The 19913-nt window shown below is 41.9% G+C and overlaps 1 protein-coding gene across 8 annotated transcripts in view; it reads left to right on the top strand.

The window, feature by feature from the left end:
• Positions 1-19913, top strand: part of bmpr1ba (bone morphogenetic protein receptor, type IBa) — a 544116-nt gene that overhangs the window by 423232 nt on the left and 100971 nt on the right. The gene's annotated exons all lie outside the window — the stretch shown is intronic.

The raw sequence follows: 19913 nt of genomic DNA, 5'->3' as shown, positions 1-19913 counted from the left end.
GACATGAAATGGATCGCTGATATGGTGTGCCAGCCTGAACTGCATAGAAATCTGTCACTTGAAATGCCTCTTGTACTTCTTGATTGAAAGCTTATGTTTTACAAGGCAGGTGTTTGAAATCGAACCATCTTAGGGAGGAATCAACTATCAATGACTATCTGTGTGAGAGGATAAGCTTGCTTCAGAAGCTTGTCTTACTAATAGAGCTTTGTGGCGGGGAGTAAGATCAAACCTAGAATTCTCCTGGGAGAAGCAGCTGAGCAGAATCTCATAGTAATGAGTAGTACTTTGATTCTGAGAAAACCTGTGACATTCATCCTCCATTGACCCCATGAACACAATGAGACACTAAGCATCTGTAAGCTCAGTCAGTTCAAGTTGGACGGGGCAGTGGTACAACTGGTAGAGCTGCTGTCTACTGGCACCAGAGACCCAGGTATGATCCTGACCTCCAGTGCTGTCAGTGTGAAGTTAGTGCATTCTCCCTGTGACCTTGTGTATTTCTTCCAGATGCTCTAGTTTCATCCCACTGTGGATTGGTAAATTAATTAACTGTTGTCTGTTGCCCCTAGTGTGAAGGTGGATGATAGAATCTGGTGGGAGTTGAAGGAAATGTGGGGAGAATAATTGATGAATTTTTTTTTATTGTCATATCTACCAAGATACAATGGAAAGCATTGTTTTGCATGCCATCCAAACAGATCTTTCCATACATAAGTTCATTGAAGTAGTTCAAAGGAAAAACAATAATGAAGTGCAGGATATAGTGTTATAGTTACAAAGAAAGTATAATGGAGGTAGACAATAAGGTGCAAGAGCCACGATGAAGTAGATTGAGAGATCATGATTTCATCTCTATAATGCAAGAGGGCTTTTCAAGGGTCTTATAACAGTGATAAATACTCTCAGGCTTTTGTGTCTGTTCAATGGAAAAGGAGAGGAGAAATGGGAGGGGTCCTTAATTACGTTGGCAACTTTCAGACAGTGGGAAGTGTGAGCAGAGTCAATGCAGGGAAGGCTGGGTTTCATATTGAACTGATCTACATTCACAACTCTCTACTACTTCTTGCAGTCTTGGGCAGGGCAGATGCCATACCAAACTGCGATACATCCAGGTGGGATGCTTTCTACACTTCATGTACTGTATGTGTATAAATTACTGATAATTGTTGGGGCCATCCCAAATTTCCTTAGCTTTCTGAGTAGAGGTGCTGGTGTGCTCTCTTGACCATAGCATCTGCACAGCTGGACCAGGACAAGATGCTGGTGATATTTACAGATAGAAAGTTGAAGCTCTGAACCATCTCAGCACAGACAGGGGTATGCACTACCCCCAGCTTCCGGAAGTCATTTACCAGCTGTTTTGTTCTGTTGTACTTCATTTGGAGTTTGAAGAGAGTTGGTATGTCAACAAAATACTCAGAAATTTCTGTAGATGTACCATGGAGAGCATTCTGACAGACTGCATCACCATCTGGTATGGGGGGGGGGGGGGGGGGTGGGAGGGTGGTGGCTACAACACAGGACCGAAAGAAGCTGTAGAGGGTGGTAAATTTAGTTGGCTCCATCTTGGGTACTAGCCTACAAAGTACCCAGGACATCTTCAGGGAGCGGTGTCTCAGAAAGGCAGTGCCCATTGGTAAGGACCCCCAGCACCCAAGGCATGCCCTTTTCTCATTGTTACTATCAGTTAGGAGGTACAGAAGCCTGAAGGCACACACTCAGCGATTCTTCCCCTCTGCCTTCTGATTCCTAAATGGACGTTGAACCCATGAATGCTACCTCACTTCTTTAAATATATATTCTGTTTTTGCATGATTTTTAATCTATTCAATATACATATACTGTAAATGATTTACTTTTTTTTCTCTTTTATATTATGTATTACATTGAACTGCTGCTGCTAAGTTAACAAATTTCACGACTCATGCCGGTGATAATAAATCTGAATCTGATTCACGGCGCTATGCTACTCGGTTCTCTCTCCTTTCTGTGGAAAATGCATAGATAGAGGATGAGTGTAAATGGATGGTTGGCACAATGGACTGAAGAGCCTGCTCTGTAGTACACCATGACTCTACATTCATCAGTACCTACCTTTGAAAGTCCTTGTCTCACTTTCCCACCTTGAGATCACGCTCTGCATCATCAGAAAGGCTGATATGGGAACATTTAACACCAGCTGAGAATGTAAAGGTGTCCATCTTTGCTGATGAGCATGATGTTGTGGTGCCAGTCTGACATGTTCCTGCAATGAATCACCTGGACTTGCCAAGATTTCTGGCTAATCCAACAGAGTGCCTAGGCAAGGCCACCGGATGACACTCTCCAAACACTGGAGGTGCAGCTGGTTAGTAAGAATTGACCCGGGGAATTAACAATCCCGAAATCAATTGAAAGAAAGTAACAGACAGACTTTGTGTTTCTTTCAGCGAGAGCCTTCTTTCAACAGTAGCAGGCAAGGGATCCATTCCTCACTTAGCAAAAGCCAACAGGAAATGAACACCAATCCTGGTTCTTTTGCGGCATTGAAATTAGCTAACTTGATAAGGTGAGATGGAGATGGCGTGACGTGTGCTGGAGATATATGTGCAAGCATAATTGCTCCAGGCACATCCTCCAGAAGGCGAATGAGTGCAACGCTTTTAAATTGTTTGCAAGCCACACACTCTTTCTGTTGAGGTGCCTTCAAAAGCAGGAACAGGAGCAGATTCCATTTAGTAAAGTTGCTAGCAGATATATAGGCTCTAATTTCCCACTGCAGAATCAAGCCATCCCATCAGGAGTTGACTTTGCAATCTGCCACTTTGCTGAATTTCTGACTCTTTCACCCAGTTGTGATGTTGTTGTAACACACACAAAATGCTGCAGGAACTCAGCGGGCCAGGCAGCATCTATAGAAAAGAATAAACAGTCAACAGTCAACATTTCAGGCTGATACCCTTCATCAGGACTCTTGTATGTGATACTGTTGACTTATTGGCTCTCTCTTAACAGGCTAGTATTCCTGCCAGTTGGAGAAGGGTTGAGTGTTGCATCTCTGTCATTGTGTTTACATTGGTGAAATATGACTGTGGAATTCTCAGTTATGACTCTGACCTTTCCACTCTGGTAGAATCAGAGAGCCAGATTCTTCTGAGAATCTCTGCAATTAAGTCTCGCTTCTTTGTCCTCTTCACATGGTGCATTTGTGGGTCGATGACAATGATGTGTCATTTAGAACATGTAACAGTACAGCACATGAACAGGCTCTTCAGACCATGGTGTTGTGCCAGGCTAATTAACTAAATGCCTATCTAAACAAGTTCCTCCTGCCTACACAACGTCACATCTCTAATATTCCTTTAAACAGTACATCAAGTGGCCATTTCAGGATTAAAAAAAGACAAACTGTGGTTATCTGCTTGAATACATCATTCAACACATTTAAACATCAGAAAACACAGTGACACTAATTAACTTCAGCATGTACTCGTGATTATATTCTGAGAGAGATGGTTCAAATAGCTGAATGTGTTCTTCTCTCTCCGTTTCCATGCTTTAGTTCAAAGATTCAAAGTACCTTTATAATCAAAGAATGTGTAAATTATACAACCCTGAGATTTGCAGCCATAAAGCAAGAGACCCAAAATAACCCAATTTTAAAAAAGACCAACACCCGATGCGTAGAGGAAGAGCGAAAAAAACACAAGTCACGCAAACAATAGAAGCAAGCAATGGCATTCCAAACCGAACTGAATCCATAGATCTGAATATCCGGAGCAGCCTTGGTCTCAGTTCATCATGCTAGCTGGGCAAATCGCCGCGAAGCTCGCAGACACAAAGCACAGCAGTCCCACAGCCTCAGCGTCACGGAGAGGGGAGTTAGCATCGCGGGGCGGTGAGTAAAATCAGCCCACCCCTTGCATCCAGTCCCGACACCCTGCTTTTCCAGTCTACCTGGGCTGGCATTTAAATTGTCCAAACAGCAGACCATGCCTCTCATTAGGTTCTGGCTCCCACTGTAGCGAAATGCTCCGGGCCTAGACCACACCACCCAGCCCAAAGCTGTTCTCAACTTTTCCAAATGGGCTTGGCGCTTAGAACGATCTAATCTTGCACCTGGGTTAGTTGGACGGACATCAAAACTCCTCTGCCTTGACTCCTCTCCAAATCGCTCACTCCAACTGACTCAATTTTGCAATGCCCCAGCACAGCTCATCCCTCATATTCGCTTAGCCTTCGCTCCTCTCTTCATTGTTCATGGCGATAGTTTCCCACAGTTTACTTCAGAAGAGGTGTTATTAATAATGTTTTTAGTTGAATTTGTTGCCTTTTGAATTCTGGATTTTTAGCAGAAAGGCCTAACAACAGGTCTTCAAACAGAAACGATAACTCTGTTAATCTTCCCACAGATGCTCCCTGACCTTCTGATTGTTTCTGTTTTATTTTAGTGTAAATGGGCAGGATGGTGCAGGATTATAGACAGGTGCTTCCTTTTGGATAAGCCTCTCAGATAGTAAATAATCCCATGATTCTAACATTTCAGGCACAAATCAAAAAGAGGTACAAATGCTGGAAATCTGAAATTAAAACAGAAAATGCAGGAAAAATTCATTAGGTCAGGCAGCGTCTGAGGAGGAGTTTTGATGATGGATTTGGCTTTCCACGGATGTGGCCTGTGATGCTGAGATTCTCCAGTATTTTCAATTTTTTTAGTTGCAAGTGATTGCTGATATCCCAGTCAGTGTCTCTCTTTTATTCAGCATCATTGACACTGATTGAGTTTATTATCAGATTGAGTTTATTATCATTGTGTACAAGAACTTTGTGGTACAGGTATAATGAGAAACCTGCTGTAGCAACATCACAGGCATGTTGATCCAGGCAACACATAGGATATAAATTATACACAAATTTTAGATAAATTGTACAGGACAGTGAAGAAAAAGACTGGGCAAAATAAAACATTAGTACAAAAAACAAACACAGAGACATCTCCATGGCAATGCAAGAGGTAACCTAGAGTGTTCCATTGTTGAAGTAGGTGCAGGTGATTTTGAGAACTTGCTGGTTGTAGGAAAGTAACTGTTCGTGAACCTGGTGTATGGGATTTCAGGGTTTTGTAGTCCTGCCCAATGGTAGCAGTGTGAAGAAGTCATTGACCCCAATGATAATATCCCCTCTGACATGTATCAATTTCTTGAAGCATTGTTGTGAATAGTGGGGAGGGTGCCCATGATGCACCATTCTATAACCACTGCTCTAAGCAGCCTCTTGCGTTCCTGCGCATTGAATTGCTCCACGAGATCATGATGCAAGCAGTCAGGATACTCTACTGTGTGTGTAGCTGTAGAAGTCATTATCACATGCTGTGTGTATATAAATTAGTTGTATAGTTTCCTGCATTATAATGGTGTTATCATAGCCATAAAGTTTTGGAATGTATTGGGGGTGTGAAAGATGATACAGAAAATGTATGATTTCTTTTGCAACAAAGTGAGATGAGATTTGGTCCATGTACTAATTTAAAAGATTTCTAATCATCATACTCTTTGGTTAAGTCAGAATTGTGGCATTATTCTTTGGTATTACTCTCCTGATCGGTTATGTAAAATACTGTACTGTCATTAAAATTCTACACAGGAACATTCTGACAAATCCCTTCCCAATTATATAAGATGAAGTAATTTAAAAGCACAATAGTTTATCTTCTTTTGAAAAGAATCTCCAGATAAATGACTTCTCAGTGCCATGTTTACATTCAAATATTTCCTGCTGTTAGAGTCAGTGTTATCTTGTAGACAGTACTGGCTGCTATTAATGACCTTGATGCCTAGGCTCTGCATCTTGCAATGAGATCCTGTGCATTTAATATGGGACAGGGGCTCGCATGACCTTGGGGCAGTTTGTAGTGCCTACAATCCCCTGTTCAATTAGTTATAGTATTAAATAGGACGTGAAATTTAGAGTAGTTTTCACTCTGTTATTTGTGATCCCTTTGAAAGATTCAGCCAAAGTTAGTCAATCATGTTTACAGTGGAATGAACAGCCGCAAATTCTCTCTCTTTGGCAAAGGGAACAGGCTCGACAATTTGCTTTGTTTACATAGCGCATAAATATCTCAATAGTGTGGCTATACACAATGATTCCAGGAACTGTTAGTACCAGAAGCAGGTAGAATAAAAGCTTTTTTTAATATTCGATTTACTATTTAAGGTAACTTGGACAGTCACCAATCTTTAGAACAGATCATAAATTAAAGTGAAGTAAAACATACCTTGTCCTGCCTTTTGTCTGTACCATGTGTGCACTATGTCCTGAAGCAGGGTTTTGACCCGAAGCATCAACAGTTGTTCCCCTCCTACCAACCCGCTGACATAGCTCCAGAGTCCAGCATCTGCAGTCTTCTGTGTCTCTGTGTTCACTGTTTCTAGGTTTTTGGCCTTTGTGCAGCGTTCTACTCCTTGGTGTCACTGTGTGGCTTATGGCTTTATTGCTGATACAGAATTTACATCAAACCTTTTACATGTATATGATTGAAGTCTTTTCCAATGGCATTTGGAGTTTGTTTATTATGGCCACATGTACCAAGATACAGTTTAAAAAAGACTTTGCATGTCATCTATATAGATTTTTTCATCACAATAGTACCTTGAGATAGTAGCAGGGAAAACAATAAGAAACCTGGTGGATATTTCTCCACTGAGGCAAAAGGCTGTGGGTTCAAGACCCACCATGAGGGACTTGAATTTATCACCCATGCGATACTGAGGGAGTGCTGCTAGGTCCGAGACTTTAACTGAGACTCTCACCAGCAGCTTTCTGCTGAAAGAGAAACAGGAGTTTTTATTCCCACGACCAAAGTAAGCTTTTAACTCAATATTAGCTGTTCTCTGGTTTACAAAATGAATGTGCTCCTGCATTACTACAAAATGTGTCTTTTAGCAAAATTTTGTAAAGGGACAATGGCAGTGCATGTGTTAGTGGAAAGTACTGTTTATAACAATTGGTTTGAAATCAGGAACATGTATCCCAAATTGTCGAAACCCTGCTTCAGAACATAGTGCACACATGGTACAGACACAAGGCAGTATTAGAATCAGGTTTAATATCACTGGCATATACCTATGCTCATGCTGTTTGTGAGAGCTTGCTGTGCACAATTTTTCAACAGTAATTTCTTCTGCTGCAAAGCACTGTGGAGTATCCTGACTTAAGGTGCTATAGAAATGCAAAACTTTGCTAATTTCATTTTGAAAGCTGTACCTGTTCAGGAGCCAGCACAAAAGAGCATGTCCCTCATATGAATGGTTCGCATAATCACCGGTAGAATTAAACTATGATGTTGTTCCATAGTCTGTTCCTTTCTTAATGGAATCCATATTTTGTACTGTTGCAATGTAATTCCCATGGTTTAAAGTCTGGGAGTAGAGGTTCTGCCGGGATCCTTGCAATATCCTGGCATTTTTTCCACAGAAGTGCCAGGAAAATGGTGTATTGTTTTCCTCAAGAGCAGCCACATAATGGGTCCACTGTATTGTGTAATATAATGAAAAATATATTATAGGACCCCTGTTTATCATAAATCTATGTACCCCCTGACATACTGTAAGCAATTCTCTGATTGTTAAGTCATAACAGAAAGGAGTATATAAATTTATCAGGGTTGCCAGTACCTTGGGAACCGAACTCTTCCCAAAATACTGCTCCAGCTCTTTTCCCTCCCACCCTGTTGGGTTTTAAAAGTTTCTCAACATTTCACTAACCAGGTTCAGTCAATGAGACAAAGTCATGGCTATTAACTATTTCAGAGCCCCAGTTTATTTTCTGTATACACCTTTTCACCAAAGTCTGATTTACCTAACGGCGTGAATGCAGGTCAAATTTTCCACTTGGTGGTTTCTGGGTAGTTGCCATGGTAACAGAGAGCTGTGGTGCTAGAAGCAGAGTTTAGGAATGGAAGATTTATGTAATAACTTTCACATCTCCGAATGTCCCAAAGCATTTCATTGCCAATGATTAAAAAAAAAATGTTTCAATAAGACGCATCAGTGGCTCTGCTTCTTTAAGAGCAGATTTGTTATGTTACTGAAGCATCTTGGAACTTTGTGTAGATATGTGGTGGAGGGCATTCTGACTGATTGTATCAGAGTCTGGAATGGAGGCTCCAATGCACAGGATCACAAAATGTCGCGGAGGGTTGTACACTTAGCCAACTTCATCGTGAGCTTAACTCTCCTCACCGTTGAGGATACCTTCAAGAGTCAGTGCCTCAAAAAGACAGTATCCATCACCACCCGGGACATGTCCTCTTCTTGTTATTATGATCAGGGAGATGGTGCAGGAGCCTGACAGACTCACTTTAAAGGACTCTTTACATTTCTCATGTTCTCAGTTTGGAGTTTTTGCACAGTTTGGAGTACAGAAAAGAAAAAAAAGAGCATAAGAAGGATCTGAGTGCTTTTTAGAGAATAGTTGATATCAGGAATGTGCTGTCAGAGGAGATGATGGAATGAAATATAATCACTACATCTGAGAAGCATTTAGACTAGAAGTTCACAACCTGGGGTCCATGCACCCCTTGGTTACTGGTAGGGGTCCAGGGCATAAAAAAGGTTGGAACCCCTGATTTAGACAGATACTTAAATAGGCAAGGCACCCAGTTCTAATGGTGTAATATAGATAGCCTAAAGGTCAGCATGAATGTGGTTGGCTGATAGGCGTGTTTCTGTGTGTACAGTTCTGTATCTGTGAAATAACCCTGACCATATTAAACCTTCTGTAGCATCATCAGTTTCATTGAGTTACGGTTCATTGAGTTTCTTTTCTATAACAGCTTAATTGCTTTTATGCGTTCTTTAAATTAGTTGGTTTATTTTTAAAGAAACACCAGTGTACTTGTTGAGTCACTCCTTTCATTTTCTATTTCCCTTAAACAATCAAAATCATTCAAGATTGTCGTAGGTAATATAAGTTGTCCCAGAACTGAATTATACTGGTTAAGTTCCCTGGTGATGATGTCATATGAAAAGCAAGACATCGTTCTCCCGAGTCTTCGAATAAAAGAATTCTCACTCTTCCTGACTTTACTCTTGATGGAAACTTCCAGGAGACTTGAAGTTTGATGCCAGAACTGCAAGGTTAAAGCCAATGGAAAAATCAAACAGGTTTCTGCTCTGTGCTCACAGAATGAAGGAGCTGGCTGCCAACCTAACAGAGGTGTTTAAGATAATAAAAGGGTTCAATAGGTTCTTGTGATTTCTTACAATAGAGATAAAGGGGTTTGACCTCTTAAGTCTGTGCTACCTCTCAGAACAATCCTATTTCCCCTTTTATTTTCTGAGCCATTCTCTCATCCACCCACTAATACCCCCTTCTTCCCTGCCCCCAGCCAAGAATCTGACACAAGCATTTGTACTGTTGATAGTCCTAGCTGCAAGAAGATATTATTCAGTTGCTATTATGTTTATTATTCTATTCTGGATTTATTGAGTATGCTTGCAAGAAAATTAATCTCGGGGTTGTATATGGTGACATATATGCACTTCGTACTTTGAACTATGAACTGGGTGGTGAAATGACTGAAAAGTGTGAGGTGATGAATTTTGGAAGGAAAACTAAGGACAGGAAATGCTTCATGATTGGAAGGCTTTAGGGAGTCTTAAAACACAGGTCACAAAATCCCTGAAGATGGCTGTACAAATGCATAAGATGGTGAACATTTGCCTTTATTATAGAGGACATGGAATATAAGAGCATGTGACTTGGAATATTATACTGCTTTATAAAATACAGGTTAGGCCATAGCTGATACACCACATACTATACATTTCTGGTTGCCACACAATGTGAAGGGTCTGATTGTACTGGAGAGAGTGCAGAAGAGATTCACTAGGTTGTTGTCTGGAATGAGTGGAGACTGGATGAGTTAGGTTTGTCTCCCTTAGAGCTTTTTGAAAGAATATGAAGGGCATAGATATGGTAAACAATTTGAGATATTTCTCTTGACAAAGGTGTCTAAAACTGGTGGGTGTAAGATGTATGAGTTTTTGGAAGAAATCTACTGAAGAATATTATCCCCCAATAGGAGAGTTGCAGCCTGGATGCACTGCCTGAAGGTGTGCTAGAGGCAGAGGTTTTCACCACATTTACAAAATATCAATTTCATCAGTTGAAATACCAAGGCGCATAAAACTAAAGATCAAGTGCAGGTATATATTGGTACTCGCTGGCCAGCATGGACATGATGGGCTGAAGAGTTTATTACTGGGCTGTACGACTTTAGAGATTTACATAAGAGGCAATTTACATTGGCTGATTAAGCTCCCAGCCAACACGTGTGGTTTGTGGGAGAAAAGTACTAAAGGGAAACCCACACAGTCATAAAGAGAATGTACAAATCCCACACAGGATCAAACTGGAGCAATTAGACTTCACCACCTGCAGCACCATTTTACAGCCCACTTACAGAATTGATTAAGTATTGAAAAGATATTTCAGCTTATTGGGGATCCAAAGCTTAAGGGTGTGAATGTGAACAGTTGTGCATCACCCCAAGAAGAGATTGTGGAGAAATGTCATTAGCCAATAAACAGTGGGAATGAGGAGCCTGTAGAATGGTTAAGGCAAATAGTAAGGATCTGTTTAAAGGGAGAGAGGAACAGAAGGATATGATCATTGCCCTAACTGAAAGGCTGAACATGATGACAATTTGCAGTGGGCAGAGGATGGAGATGGCCATGTTATTCCTTTGAAGCCTGAAAGAACATGCCACAAGGCTCCGAGACAACTTCTATCCTGCTGTTCTAAAACTAGTAAGTGGTCGCCTAGTATGATAAGATGGACTCTTGACTTCATAATTTAATTTGCAATTTATTGTCTGTCTGCACCACACTTTATTCAGTATTCTGTTATTATTTTCCCTTGTACTACTTCAATGAACTGATATGATCTGTATGGATGGTATACAAGACAGGCTTTTCAATGTATCTCGGTAAATATGTCAAAAGTAAACCAAGTTACCAATTTGTATGACCACAGTACTTTGCATATCTAGATCGATTTTCTGCACGTAATCATTATGTACCTATCTACACACTTTTTTTTTCTGGAGAATTTATCCTGCTTTTGCTGGGAGATGTTCCTGCTTTTCTTTTCTTCTGCTGGTTGAATCAGGAAACTATATCAACAAATTAACTTTGCCAAAGAACAGATTGCTGTGAGTCGCAGCCTCCACCCCAGCTCAAATCCATTTGTTGGCACAGTGTTGACTATGAATAATGTGACTGATGAAAATGGTTAGGAGAAGGTTTGTGTGGAACATAAGCATGAAATATTCTGCTTGGGCTGAATGACCCACTTAATGGTTTAAGTTCTTCACAGCATTTGCTGTTTCTTTAGAGTAGGGGAAGCTGTGCCTTCCTCATCTACTTCCTCTGGCAGCTCATTTCATATACAGATCACTTTCTGGGTAAGAACAGTTGTCCCTTATGCCTATTAGCTCCCTTTCTCCCAACACCTATGTCCTTAATCTATTGTTTCTGCAACCCTGGGAAGAAGACTCTATGCATTCACCCAATCTATTCTCCTAAAGATTTTAAACACTTCTATCGTATCATTCGTTCTTCTTTGTTTCAGTAAATAAAGACCCAGCCTGCTCAACTTCAGTCCATAACTGAAGTCATCTGAGTCCTGGCAACAAACCCTGTTGTACTCATCTGGCTTAATGGTGCTCAAAACCGTGGGCAATGTTCCAAATGTGGCCTCCCTACTGTCTTGTGCAATTGCAACATTCCAACTTCTGTACTCAGTGCCCTGACTGATGAACGTCAGTATGCCAAAGCCTTCTTCACAACTCTGTCTTACCCATGATGCCACTTCCAGGGAGCCATTTTCTTACACAGTCAGGACACTCCAGTCTTAAAGTTGTGGAGCAGAAGAAAAATCAAGACAAAAACAGTTTAAGAAATAAAAGTAAGAGTAAGCTATTTGTCCCTCATGTCTGCTTCTACATGAAATAAAATCACTGTGGATCTGTTACCTCAGTACCATTACTTCACACAGGGAATTGGTCTCCACACCAACTATGGGCAGGTAGCTCCAAACATTTATCACCTTCTACATGAAGAAATCTCAACTCACCTCCATCCTAAATGACCAGCCAATTATTCTGAGACATTACAATTAGTTTTTATCACAGTCTCCTAGGGATGCATCTACCCTTTCAGAATTCTGGAAATTGTACTGCGATTCCTTATATTAGACCATAAGATATAGGAGCAGAATTGGGTCTTTTGGCCCATGGAGTCTGCTCTGCCATTTCATCATGGCTGATCTATTTTTCTCTCAGCCCCAATCTCGTCTTCTCCCCATATCCCTTCATGCCCTGACTAATCAAGAATCAATCAACCTTTGGCTTAAGTATACATAAAGACTTGATCTCCATAGCCGCCTGTGGCAACAAATTCCACAGGTTCTCCACTCTCAGGCAAAAGAAGTTACTCCTCATCTCCATTTTAAATGGACATCCCTCTATTCTGAGGCTGTGTCCTCTGGTTTTAGACTCCCCCAGCACAGGAAATAGCCTCTCTTCATCAACTCTATCGAAGCCTTTCAACATTCGTTGGGTTTCAATGAGCTCTTCCTTTATTCTTCTGAATCTCAGCGAGTACAAGCCCAAATGCTCCTCATATGATAAACCCTTCAATCCTAGAATCATTTTCGTAAACCTCCTTTGAATCCTCTCCAATGTCAGCACATCCTTAGATAAGGGGCTCAAAACTGCTCACAATACTCCAAGTGAGGCCTCACCGATGTCTTATAAAGCCTCAACATTACATCCTTTTAAATTCTGCTCCTCCCGAAATAAATGCTCCCATTGCATTTGCCATCCTCACCAGCAAATGAACCTGCAAATTAACCTTTAGGGATTCCTGCAGAAGGACTCCCAAGTACCTTTGCACCTCAGATTTTTGAATTTTCTCTCCAATTAGAAAATATTCTGCATTCTCCATTTTTTTCGCTTGTTCATTTATTAACACTGGGCTTTTCCTCACCCCAGAGATTACTTGTCTGAGGGTGGGTGTTAGAGGAAGGAAGTGTCTGGACCCAGTGCTCCACCCACGTTCTGTGGGGCAGCTTTGTTGGTCCAGCTGGTCTTCTCCTGCCCCGATGTATGTGTGATCCAGTCAAGTTCCTGGCCGCACTTTCTGTATTAAGGCAGTTTCTCACATCCCAGGGGTTGTTAAATGGTTATGTTCCACATTCTGTAAAGCATTTATTTCATATTGTGCGCAATGGAAAGATTTCAAACTTACTTTTTCCCTCTGGTGTTTATAGGGTTCTGTATGCTTCACCGCCCTTTAATAATTCTGCTTTCAAACTAACCCTTTTCATTCAATCTAGTAGTGTTTCAGTAATCTCCCTATCATTAGCTGGTGTACTGGCAGTGCAGTGGTTTTGGGTCGCAGTGCAGTGGTTTGGGGTCTCAGTGCTAAAACTTAAATTCAACTCCCACCTGGACAGCTATGGAAATTAAATTCATAGTCTCATAGAATCATGGAGCATGGAAACAGGCCTTTCGGCCCAAACAATGCATCCTCACTTAGATGCCCATTTAAGATAGTCCCAGTTGCCCAGGTTGCAGGTCAGTGGGAAGTAGCCTTGCAGAGTAAAATGGCTCATTGTAGTCAGCTCACTGGACTCTTGCTCATTGAGTTTCCATGGTGCTTGGCTGATTGGGTAGAAGTCTCGCAGCATTCTGTGCTTCAGTGGACAGAAACCTTGCAAGAAACCAGTGACTCATTTGTAGCCGGCTCACAAATAGTGCATAGCTAGTGCAGAGTGACGTTGTAGGAATAGTAGCTTGACCGCTATGACCTTGCAGTGGACAGAGACCTTGCAGGGAGCTGGTTAGTAACTTTGCCCCTGCAATGAGAGGCTGTGTACAGTACTTGATTCACTCCAGGGAGTTGAGTGATGCTAGTTGATACTCGGTGTAGTACTGAGAGAATGCCACCCTTTCAGAGTTGTTGTCTTTCAAGATTTTGCAGCATTGGCAGCTGAAAAATGAGGGACTGGTTTGCAATTGGAGATATGCTGAAACTGGACGTGTGCAATACTCCATATGGTGTCGGACTGTGGACTGTAACAAAGTTAGAGGGGTAGAGAGATCAGAGAGCAGGTTAACGTGATGCCAAGTAGAAGAGAGGCACAAGAAACTGCAGATGCAGGAATCCGGGGCAGCACAAAAGGCACGGAGGAAACTTAGCAACAAGTCCAGGTGAGGGCCTCAAACTGAAACCTTGACTGCCCTTTTCCCTCCATAGATGCTGTCTGACCTCCTGAGTTTCTTCAGTGCTTTTTCTGCTGACATCAGTTAGAATGTGGGCACGTGAATTAGCAAGCATGATGGAGGAAAGCAGGTCAATATGTAGGTGTTAGAACACTGACAACATGATTTTGAATGAGTTTCATTAAAACTGTAATGGAATCTTTGAGTGCTTATGATGCTTTGACTCTCTCAATTTATGATGTGCTTCAAAGCCTGGATACAAATAGTTTTGCAATTCCCTAATCCTTTGCTCAATAAATGAAAAATTCTTCCCAGGGTTGGCTTTTCCCGCTTCTCCCTTGGTCCCTCAGGGTCGCTCTTTACACCTAATCTAACAATTTGCCAGAATGGAGTAAATTTCTTGCTTGTCTGAAATCAAAGGCATCCTGACGGAATGTTTGGCAAGCAGCTGTATCGCATTAACTGGACAGCTATGTGGACTGAGTTTTCTCTCCGCGCAGCGGAGTAACTGGTCACAGGTGCAGGATTAACCCTACGAGCGGCTCAATGTTTTGTCAACAGCATCTAAAGAAACCTTGTGCTGGTTCACAGGCTGCCATTTGAGAACCGATCGCCTGTACAGATGGATCGCCTGACAAGTGGCAAATGAGATGAACATGTGTAGGCTTAAATATCCCAACACACCCCTGCCAAGTGAGTGATTTTTTTTAAATGTAGGGAGGCACTGCCACCTAATAAGTGCATCATATATGTTGATCGTTGCAGGAAGTCAACACTGTTGAATGTATTTTGGCTTAAAGTAGCAAACTGGGGCAGATTGTTCATCTACTTGACATGATGTATCGCAAAAGAGTGGGGGTTTGTTTTTGTCACTAGCTGCCAATAGTAACCAGAGTTAGTGAGCAAAACTGAGGCAAGCTGTGAGCCACAAAACTTTATCAACAACATAAAGCAATTAATTCGCCCACACGATCTGTATTCAGCAACACCAGTTCCAGGTAACCTGAAGCTTTTCATTAACCAACCTCACTGAAAGTGGATAAAATCAGTTTTTTATTTGCTTTTTCAAGTCACAAAACACATCTCTCTGCATCGTGCCTTTTCTTTCACTGCATCTATTGGGTGACTCTAAGGGTTTGATAAGGGAGGCAGAGGGAGAATGTTTATGGAGGTTCCACAACAAGAAGCCCCCAATGTTAGAATACTTACTATTCAGAAATTCAGCAGCAAATTCAGCAGTAACCTTTTTATCCAGAAAGGACTTCTTGCATGAGCTTCACTAGATATAGGAGAAGGCCTGAATCTTGTTCTATCATTCGGTGTGATCAGGGCTGATCTGATCTTGGCCTCAGCTCCAAATTCTACCATATTTCCCAAGACCGTGGGCTCCCTGTAGACCAAAACCTGTCTATTTCAGCTTTATATCCATACAATGTCTCTGACATCCTCAGGCTTTTCAGAGTTGAGAATTCTTAAGCAAAAATAAGGAGTTCTGGAAGCACTCAGCAAAGAGTCATAAAATCATACAACGTGAAAACAGTCCCAAATGGTCCATGCCTACTGCGTTGCCCAGTCAGCTAGTCCCACTTGCCAGCATCTGACCCATAGCTCTTTAAATATTTCCTATCCATGTCCTTATCTAAATGGTTCATAAATGTTGCTGATATTCTGCCTCAACTACTGCACCGGGCACTCGTTCTAAATGCTCAGTACCCTTTGTGTGAAGAGGCTGCCTCTGGTGTTCCTTTCAAGTCTCTCACTTCTGATCTTAAACATATGCCCTCCCCTTTAGCTTAGAAAAAGACTATGTGCTTTCACCCCGCCTATGCTCCAGATCAGGTAGCATCTGTGGAGAGAGCAATGTGATTATCGGTTCAAAAATCCTTTGTCAGATCTCCTGAGTGTTTCTGTCATTTTCAGCATGCTGCCTAGATGACTGGATATTAGCCATAAACTATGGGAAAACTTAGAAGTGTCAGTGGAAGATTGTAGACAGAATGCAGAGCTGGGCTGAGAAGTAGCAGATAAAAGTTCACTTTGGAAAACTGAGAAGTTTTACACTTTGGAAGGTTGAATTTGATGGCAGAGTACTGGGTTAATGGCAGGATTCTTCGCAGTGTGGAGGAAGAGGGATCCTTAGGTCAAAATCCATAGATATCTCAAAGGTGCTGCAAAAGTTGGAAAATTAATTAAAAAGGCGTGTTAGCCTTCCTTACTTGAGGGACAGAGTTCAAGAGCTGTGATGTAATGTTGCAGCTCCAAACTCAAGGTGTAACTATAGGCATTGACATGGGCCCCAGCTATGACTGCCATTTCATTAGCTACGTAATAATGCCCCGCAAATCTTCCTGTGCAACACTAATGACTGGATAGCTGGTGCTTTATGCACCCAAGCTGAGCTCAGCAATTTCATCCACTTTGTCTCCAAAGTTTCCCTGCTCTTAATCCATTTGGCCCATTTATGACTCCCCTCTCCCCTTTCTTGATCTCCCTGTCTCCATCACTGGAGACAAACCGTCTACCAATATCATTTATAAACCCATAGATTACCACAGAAATCTTGACCATATCTCTTGCCACTGTCTCTCATAAGCATGCCATTCCCTTTTCTCATTTCCTTCATCTCCACTGCGTTGGTTCCCAAGATGAGGCTTTCCTTTCCAGGAGATGTCCTCCTTCTTTAAAGAATGGGTTTTACCTTCCTCCACCATGGTGGATCCACATGGTGATCCATGGATGTGGATGCTGCTCTCACCCAGATGTCCCAGACATTCATACTCAACCGTCTTTCTGCTGCTTTAACAGCCATAGAATTCCCCTTCTCCTCACCTTCAACTCCCTGAGCCTTTGCATCCAACACATCATTCTCTACAACTTCCTCCATCTTCAAATCTTCAATGGCACCTTACCACCAAACACATCTTTACACCCCCCCCACCCCCTGTCTTCACTTTCCACAGAGATCACTCCCTCCGGGATTCCCTTGTCCACCTGTCCCTCCCACTAATCTTCCTCCTGGCACTTAGCCCTGCAAGTGGCCTTAGTGCTACACCTACCATTTCAGCTGTTCCCTCACCTCCATGTAGGGCTCCAAACAGTCTGTCCAGGTGAGGCAACACTTCATCTGCAAATCTGTTGTAGTCATCTACTGTATCAGGTGCTCCCATTGTGGCCTCCTCTACACTGGTCTGACCTGACATAGATAGAAGCCCCTTCACTCCATCCACAAAAGCGCAATTTCCAGGTGACCAATCATTTCAACTTCTACCCCCACTCCCATTCCGACTTGTTGGTCCATAATCTCCTCTTCTGTCATGGTGAAGCCACTTCCATGTTGGAGGAGCAACACCTCATATTCTGTCTAGGTAGCCTCCAACCTGATGACATGAGCATTGACTTCTCCACTTTCCGGTAATTTTTCCCCTTCAATTCCCTCTTCTTCATTTCCCTTCTCTAGCTTCTTATCTCTTCTCCTCACCTGCCTACCACTTTTCCCTGGTGCCCTGCCTCCTTCCCTTCCTCCACTCTTCTCTCCTATCAGCTTCCTTCTTTTTGAGCACTTTACCTTTTCTACTTATCTCTTCCCAGCTTCTTACTTCATCCCGATCCCCAGTCACCTGGCTTCACCTATCATCTTCTAGCTTATCTTCCTTTCCCTTCCTCCCAAATTCCTTCTCTGGCCTCTTCCTCCTTCCTTTCCTGTCCAAACTGTTGACAGTTTGCTTTCATTGATGCTGCCAGACCTGCTGAATTCCTCCAGCATTTTGTGTGTGTTGTTCTAAATTTCCAGAATCTGTAGATTCTCTTGAGTTTATGATCTGCAGCTCTATAAAACTCTGGTTAGAGTCCAGGGCAGGAGTTCCCAACCTGGAACTCCACAGACCCCTCTGTTAATGGTGGGGGTCCATGGCATATAAAGGGTTGGGAACCTCTGGGACAGACCACAATTGATATATTGTGATCAGTTCTGGATGTGGAAGCTTTAGAGAGGGTGCAGAGATTCACCGGGATGCTGTCTAGACTACAGAGCGTGCCTTATGAGGAAAGGCTGAGTACGCTAGGGCTTTACTCTTTGGAGTGAGGGAGGATGAGAAGCAACTTGATAGAGATGTATAAGATGATAAGAGACGTAGATAGAGTAGAAATCTTTTCCCAAGGTGGCAATGGCTAATATGGAAGGACGTACTTTGAAGGAAACTATAGGGATAGACGTAGTTTATTTTTTTTACACTGAGTGTGGTACGTGAATGAAACACAGTGCCAGGGCTATTGGTAGCAGCAGATACATTAGGGGCATTTAAGAGTCTCCTGGCATATGGATAATAGGAAAATGGAGGATATATGGGAGAGAAGGGATAGATTGATATTGGAGTAGGTTAAAAAGTTAGTGCGACATTATTTGCTGGAAGGCCTGTACTGTTCTGTGTTCTATATTCTAACTTAAACATTGTTTTCGCTGGAGTGTTGGAGATTGAACGGGTCCTGACAGAAATGTATAAAATAATGAGAGACATAGATAGGGTAGGCAGTCAAGAGTCTTTTTCCCAGGGTAAAAATGTTGAATACTAGAGAGAATAGCATTCAGGTGAGAGGGTGAAAGTTTAAAGCAGATGTGTGAAGCACACTTTTTGCAGAGAGTAGTGGGTGCCTGGAATGTGCTGCCAGGTGTGGTAGGGATGCCGATAAAATAGTGTTATTCCAGAGGCTTCCAGTAGGCACATCGATAAACAGAGAATGGAAGGATGGGAATCATATGCAAATGAAAGTCATTACTTTAATTTGTCATCATGTGCAGCACTGACATCATGGGCTGAAAGGTGCTATACTTCTCTATTTTCAAATTTCCAGCAAATAAATGTATTTTTCAAAATTTCATTTTATCGTATTCTAAATATTTGCGATCTTCTGTAGGATGAGATTCCTTATTAGCATCAGAATCTGAATATTCAATTACCACCAAATTACATGATGTGAAATTTACTATTTTGCTGCAACAGTTCAGTGCAAAGACATAAGAAGTATAAAATTACATAGTAAACAAATAATGCAAAAAATGGGATAATGAGGTCACATTCATGGTTTCATAATTTCATGGAAATCTGATGGCAGAGAGGAAGAAGCTCTTTGTGGATCATTGCTTATGCCTGTACCTCCTCCCCCGCGGTACTATCAAGAAAAAGGCATGTCCCAAATGGTGAGGGTCCTTAGTATTAGATGACACCTTCATGGGTCAACTCCCATGGGAAATCTCCTTGATAGTGGGAACAGTTGTGGCCTCTATATCACCTCATGATCCTGTGCATTGCAAGGTTTATACAAGGCTGTGGTGTAATTAGTCAGAATGCTCTCTACTGTACATCTATAAAGGTTCATAAGAGTCTTTGTTGACATATCAAATCTCCTCAAGCTCCTATTGAGATACAGCTGATATCTTGCCATCTTGTGATTGTATCAATGTCGATTCTCATGTTAAATAGTGTCTTCTTTATTCTATAATGATAGGCTTGTACTTCTAGAAGGGAAGCACTCTCTCAGTATCCACACTGTCCAAGTCCAGTGAGTGGTTGACAGAAAGTGTACAGATGTACTTAATGACCAGAATAGCAGATAAGTTTGAGAAAGATGGTGAATTGGTTGG

This window comes from Hemitrygon akajei, chromosome 4 (genome assembly GCF_048418815.1).
Source record: "Hemitrygon akajei chromosome 4, sHemAka1.3, whole genome shotgun sequence".
NCBI lineage: Eukaryota > Metazoa > Chordata > Chondrichthyes > Myliobatiformes > Dasyatidae > Hemitrygon > Hemitrygon akajei.
The sequence above is the reverse complement of the archived record's forward strand: the minus strand, read 5'-3'. Positions and strand labels throughout refer to the sequence as shown.